Raw genomic sequence first — 7,500 nt, forward strand, 5'->3', positions numbered from 1 at the left:
GATGCTTCCAATGGAGCAACTGTTGTGGTTTCATATTCCAAAATTGCATAGGAAAATGGCAGTTGAGAATTTGGTTTTTTAATGGGAAAAGCTAAAGTTGCACACTTACATGGACATACTATACCTCATTTAGAATTGTGTGCTGCAGTGCAGCAGTTGAGCTTAGTGAAATATTACAAAATAAAAAATGAAGAAATTGATACAGTGAAATTTTACACAGACAGTGAGGTAGTTCTTGGCTACACCCACAACCAAACGCTTTATGTGTATATTGAAAATAGAGCGAACCATATCCTCAGGTCAACTAAGCCAGAACAGTAGAATGATGTTCCTACGTCTGTGAATCCAACTGATCGAGCAACTCCCTCTAAGGCGAATGCTTTCTCGTGTAATGACATCTGGCTGAAAGAATCTGAAATATTCTTGAGTAGTCGTGATCTTGTGCAAGAAACAGCTAGTCCACAGCTTGTGCAAGAAATTCCACAGCTAGTTCAACCAGAAGATGAGAAGGAAGTAAGACCAGACACTCTGGTAAAGGCAACTAAAATCTGTGTGACAGACATTTCATCAATTGAGTATCTGAGAGGTATCGCCTTGTAAATGCTATTGATCTGTTGCAGTGATGTGCATGTGCCAAATCGTTTAAAGGACGGGCTGAAAGAAGTGTAGTCTTTCAGAAAGGATGAAATATTTGTGATCAAAGCAGTTCAATGAGAAACTTACAAAGAAGTTAGACTTCTTGAAGCAAAAAATACTGTTTCCAAAATTTGGCTCTGTCCTTACTCTCTCAGAGGTAAAGTCAAGCTTTACAGATCTGATCAATGAACCAGCTTTGTTGGTGCAACAGAGTGCTTTAAGGTAGATATGGAAGAATAGAAGACTAAACCAGCTGTAGCAGACAGACACCTAATGGATCTTCAACACTCCCACTCACCAAATATGGGAGGTATAGGGGAACGCCTCAGATCCTGTAAGTCAATACTAGCCGAAGCTACTCATGAAACTTTGACCCATGATGTTTTATCAATCTTCATGACAGAAGTATGTGCCATAATTAACAATTGACTATTAGTATATGTATCCACTTGCCCAGAAAATCCTTTCATCTTGTCACCTGCCACTATTCTTACACAGAAAATTGGAGTAGACCATGTAGAAGACTCATTTGGAGAACTTGACACGAAAGACCTTTTGAAAACAGAAGGGAAACGTGTTTCTACCCTCTCAGATTATTTTTACCTTTTTATCCATGTTTTTTTTATTGTTGAAAGAAAGACTATCTGCATTCACTCCAAGAACGCAGAAAATGGTGCTGGGTTGTGTTACTGAAAGACAGAAGTGTTTGCTGTACACAATGGCCATATGGAATTAAGGGTTATCCAAAGTGAGGATGACAAAGTGCAGAAAGTGGAAAACCATTTTGTATGCTTTCTGTTCCTGGTGCTAAGAGGCCATTTCTTTCTTTGAAATTTCAAGTTTCAGTTCCTATAAGTCATTTATGCAGTATCAGAGGGGCGATAGCAAATTTGCTGATACCAGGCAGGGAGTGTAAAAGAATCATAGAGGATTCCTTGTCTCATATCATATAGAGTTAAGATTACAAAGAGATTATTTTATTTCATCATCAACACAAGAAATATTCCATTGAATTTCCTTTACTTCTGTAAATTGTTGGCCACAGTTAGCTCTACAAAAACGCTTTCTTTTGAATCCGCGGAGGCCTCGCTAGAAAGGCATGTGATACGCCGTATGTGTAGTTTTCGACCATTCATGTTTTGTGAAGATTTAGGGTGGCCACACTGCAAGTCAACTATTTACAGTATTGATAATGTTTTGTTCAGATGTTTGAGTATATGTTAATAACAAAGATGTATCATTTATGTGATATGTGATGTAAGTACGTGCCATTTCTATAGTATACTGATATCTCTATGAATCTGAATTTAGTTATTTAACAAAGAATAATATTGTGTTTCCTTTTCATTTAGTGAAAATATCTAGTATTTAGTTAGTTAATTTATATAAAGTGCCTTAGGTTCCTCAGGAATTGCTTTAAAGTAGTATAAGGAGCAGGAAATTATTTGTTTAATGTTTGAAGGATGCTAGTATAGCAGTATTTTCTTTATAATTTTTATACTGATTTATACTTACATTTTTGCCTCACATTGTGTAACTGTTACTTGATATCTGTACATTTTTTACGCTATATTGTATACAGTTTTAATTCCAAACTTGTGAGGATTTATTTTTTTACAGCATTTGATCGCGCATACTTGAGCCTGGGTGTCTGCAAGCAAACTGTTGTCATCAAGTTTGGATACACTGTTTATGCCTACCAGCTTGTGAACTTGACAACAAAGGTTTAACTGACTGCATGTGTTTTACTTTAGGCAGTACAGTCATCTTTATCATTACCATTATCATTTATTGTCATCGTCACATGATCATCTTCACGTAATTATTGGCTAACATGAGGTACGTTTTCAAAAGCATCTCCCTGCAATCTCCATTATATGGCGGGGTGATATATATCCCTCCACCCAGGACCATTTCTCCCGCGGGAGTTACTACAGGTGTCTCTCGTGAGAATGTTCGAATCATGGGAGTGCAGGAGCAGTACTTACACACACACACACACGTGTGTGTGTGTGTGTGTGTGTGTAAAGAGAGAGAGAAAGAGAACAAGAATGAGAAAGCGAAAGAGAGAGGGAGGGAGAGTGAGAGAGAGTGTGAGTGATAGAGGGAGAGAGACAGACAGACACAGACATGCCATCCACCCACCAATCCATTTATCCTTATCAGTGTGTTTCCCTTTGTCAAATACTTTTATATGTAAAGTCAAGCACGAAACTTCAAACAATATAACTGTATAGATCACATTTTCTACCAATAACAAATAAGTTAACAAAATCATTACCTAATCAAAACTAGTCAGATGTAAGTCGACGTCAATCACCATTAAAGAAGTGCTGACCAGAGCGACAAAACTTAGAAAAATACAAAACTACTCATCAACTGACCTTATACGTTGCTGATTCAGTGGTGACTACGCTCCATGCGAAATTCCAATGTATATTTTTTTTGTGTCACATTTGCAACAAAGTATTCTTCGTTGTACCGCAATTACTGTATAAAGTCCATATGATATAGATACTACATCCCTCTATAGAGTTTAGAGCGTGGCACACCAGACGCTAGAGTCCAAGTCCCCCCAGAGTAGAAAAGCACGCCGTCAGCCGCTCCGGAGCTGGGTCTTGCGTACTACCTCTTTCGTGGCTGAAGCGACACTGGCAATCCCACTGGCCGCCACACCAGGTCTCGCGCCAACCTTGAGGCGAGAGACACACGTGGCGGCCAAGTTTGCAAGGGAAGGAAGGATGCGAATTTGCGCTCTTTTTTATGCCAGTGCTATTGTTGCCTGCGCTCTTCATGTTTTTGACCTTGTTGATTTTAATATTGCACCTTTGAAAGATATGGTGACTGTTGCTAAATATGACTCGCTTTTATCATTGTTCAAGTTATTGATTTCGTCATGATCAATGTTATTTTTATGATCATTCTTAGTGTGACAATACAATCAGGAACTGTATAGATCAACATGTACGACATGTATATATATATTTTTTTACCATAATTATAAATATTTAAGGCGTGCATAATATTATACCACCTGACTGCGGACTTCAATTCATGTATTTGAATGTTAGAAAGGTACCTTATACTTGAAATGTTTGAAATTATAATATAGATTATTATTATAATATAGATTATTACGATTATTTTTATTATCATTATTATGATTATTTTTATTATCATTATTATGATTATTATTATTATTATTATTATTATTATCATTATTATTATTATTATTATTCAGTCTTATAACCAGTGATATTGCTATCATTATCATTATTATTATTATTGCATTTGTTGTTACAGGTTATTGTTGTTTGTTGTTATCATCATTATTGTCATTTTCAATATTATTATTATTGTTATTGTCATTATTATTATTATTATTATTATCATTATTATTATTATTATTATTATTATTATTATTATCATTATTGCTGTTGTTGTTGTTTTTTATTATTAATATTATTATTATTATATATTACTATATCATCATTACTATCTTTATTACTATTATTAGTAATATCGTAACATTATCATTATTATTATTATGGTCATTATTATTATCATTATTATTATTATTCTCATTATTATCATTATTCGTTATTATTATTATTCTCATTATTATTATTATTCATTATTATTATTATTCTCATTATTATTATTATTCTCATTATTAGTAGTAGTATCATTAGCACTATTGTTATTGTCATTATCATTATAATTACTGTTATCATTATTCTTATTTGTACTTGACTGAGCGATGATGACACACCGCATCCACGATACAAGGCCACGGTCATACAGCCTCGGATATCCATAACCTATTTGATTACTCCAACAGAATCCCGTTACGGTTTATTTGCACAACTTGTGAATTTTATCTTGGCATGTTCATCGTCTCAAGAATTTTTGTCCGCTTTTTAGTTCCCGAATCCGGCCTCCCGATCACTGCCGCCAGACCATGAGGGCGCATGTGGCGCATCTTTACTTACTGGACTAGGGAATCTGATAATATTCTCTATCGTAGGTTGGTGTTCTTTGTAGTGTTAGTGAACTTGCATGTCTGTTGCCTGTTGCCTATTTTTGGTCTTCGCCGTATTTTTTTTTTATTATTATTTTTTTCTAGCAGTACAGTCTTCCGTATTTATCATCCAACTTTTTTTTTCTTTTTTTTTTAGGAACAGGTGAATTTAAATTCAGGTCATGTCTGCTGAAGAGTTTTCAATTTCTCCTATCAATATGACAATTCTCTACCCTGGCCAGGGTAAAAACGGCTTCTCCTTAATGATACAACAACAACAGTTCGGTGTTTGGTCTGCATGTCAGTCTGATGCGCTGAGAGGAAATTATTTTTACTTACCTTTCATTTCCCAGGATCTCGCTCGGCTCCATAATGGCCAGATTTGGTCTCTCATGAAAGAAAATGGATTCCAACTGACTCAACTCTCTAATCTCGCTCCGTTTTTAACACTACCGGTTCACTGATTCCAAGTTTCATTTTGATGTAAAATCTGGTAATTCTTACTGTCTCGATTATTCTTACCAAACGATTTAATGTCAATTTATAAACATGATGTGGTTAGAGCCTTATCATTAGCCTTTTTCTCGTGATTACTGTCTCAACGTGATTTTATCATGGTCTATTATAGTCGTCATTTCCAAGGAAGATGTTAGGGAAATAGGAGGGGAAGAGGAAAGGAAAGGGAGGAGAGAGAAAAAGGGAGAGGGAGGAGGATTACAGAAAAGATGGGAGATGAGGAAGGGGAAACGGAGGGGGCTGAAAGAGGGAAAAGGGATGGGTAAGGGTAAGGGAAAGGGGAGGGGGAAAGACCTCAAAGAAAAAAGAGGATGCGGGGGTAAGGAGGAAGAGGAGAGAAGTGGGAGGGGGCAGATGTAGGGCTTAAAGAGGGAGCGAAGGCGTGAATTTAAAGGAAGATTTGAGAGTGAGAGGGGATGGTAGAGCGGGATAGGGAAAGGCAGAGGGGCAAGGGAATCCGTAAAGTAGGAGGGTGAAAGAGGTGGAGAGGACTACCTCCTTTTTCGTGGAATTTCCATGGCTCCCGGTAGGTAATATTAATATCATTATCATGGACATCATTATCGTTATTATCATCATCATTATAGTTATTATCATTATGACTATTATCATCATCATTACTCTCACCACCATTACTGCATTAGTATTACAGACCTGATCATCATTATAACCCTCATCATTATCAAAGTGGGCCATCACCCACCCATTCGTAAAAGACCATCACAATTCGTCAGTGACTTTCCACACAGTCCTGTTGACAAATGGACAAACAAACAAATGAACGTCATCGAACAAGTGGTCTTGCACCAGAAAGGGAAACTAGAAGAAAAAAATCCTTGTGTAGGAAATTACATGAATAGGAGAGTTAGTGCTGGAGGAGGAAGAGAAAAAAAAGTTATTGATAAAGAAAACAGAAAAAACGAAGTTGCTTTCGATGAAGAAAAAAATTTAAAAGTTAATGATTCTAAACAAAGAAGAAGGACTGAAGTGGATGTTGAGAAAGAGATAAGAAATAGAATTTAAAAATGAAAAAAGAAAGTCATTGCCAAAGAAAACATAAAGAATAAAGTTGAGATGAAAAAGAGAGAAAATAGAGTTGCTATTGACACAGAAAAAAACGTTGAAAGAGAGAGAGTGAGAGAGTGTTGCCATAACGCGAGCGATGAGTTGGTGGAGACGTACCATCGTCTTGAACCGAGCTTTCTCGCGTATTAGAATGTGGCCGGGAGTGTTTCTGTGTATATGTTCCCCGCAAATGGTGTAACTGCGAGAAAAAACCTCGGAAGATAATGAAAGGATTCTCGCGCTGACATTCAGATTTTATTTTCACGTTTTTTTATATTTTTTTCTTCCTCCCCCCCCCTCTCTCTCTCTCTCTCTCTCTCTCTCTCTCTCTCTCTCTCTCTCTCTCTCTCTCTCTTTTAGAACCTGAAGAAAACCAATGGCGGGAAAGTGGATTGCTGAGGTCGTGTGCAGTTACGAGCTTCCACAGGACGCGAGAGACGAGGGATCTGTCACCTGCAGCGGATAACCGAATTATGCAAGTCTGTTACATAGTCGCCTGTACTCAATCCCCGCTTGGATTGGGAAACAGGATCAACATGATGCTCTTGTTTCCTGAAAAGTGAACAGAGGAACATAGTGCGAGTCCAGTGATTTAGCAGATTTTTTTTTTTTTTTTATCTCCCTTCGATTGTTCTCTTAACGAAGAATCGGCATCTTACAGACATAACAAATTCAATTCTTAGTGTTTTTTCTTCTTTTTTTCTTTAACGGTACGTGTCATAGCCATGACTGGAAGCGAAATATTATGAAATGATAATTTTCATCAGATTTTTTTTTTTTCGTACGAATTTCACATATTGTGTCGAGGCTGCGGATACAGTGTGAGGGATCATTAAAATAAGAGCGGTACATTTCCACAGATGAAATTATTCAGGGATTTCAAGGCTTGCCATAAAACATATAACACCAGCAGACCAGATATTTTTTTAAGAAATGGAGAGATAAGGACGAGAGAAAGGAAAAAGAGATAAAGAGAGAGACAGGGAGACGGATAAAGATGTCTTAGGTTTCATGGTTCAAATCCCACCGATACGATAGGGCTACGAATGCCCACCATTTTCAAGAATCCTATGAATATCACATAATATTATATGATAATTAACAACAGTACGAACACATTCAAAATTCGTATACACTTTATCTTAACAAGAAAATTATCCAACACGAGACATCTTTTGAGGCGAGCCAATAAACGACTACCATGTAAGCCTATGATTACAATTTCATTAACAAAGGATCGGAATCTATTAAAACAACGTTTC

At 36.7% G+C, this 7,500-nt stretch overlaps 1 protein-coding gene across 1 annotated transcript in view; it reads right to left on the minus strand.

Moving 5' to 3' along the window:
* The window catches only part of LOC119595531 (dipeptidase 1-like), a 112,882-nt gene extending 109,613 nt beyond the window's left edge, over positions 1–3,269 (minus strand). The window contains exon 1 of the mRNA XM_037944652.1: positions 3,021–3,269. The gene's annotated coding sequence lies outside the window, so the exon portion shown is untranslated. The remainder of the gene's footprint in view (positions 1–3,020) is intronic.
* Positions 3,270–7,500: the final 4,231 nt, after the last annotated feature.

The sequence above is a fragment of the Penaeus monodon genome, chromosome 36 (genome assembly GCF_015228065.2).
Source record: "Penaeus monodon isolate SGIC_2016 chromosome 36, NSTDA_Pmon_1, whole genome shotgun sequence".
Taxonomy (NCBI): domain Eukaryota; kingdom Metazoa; phylum Arthropoda; class Malacostraca; order Decapoda; family Penaeidae; genus Penaeus; species Penaeus monodon.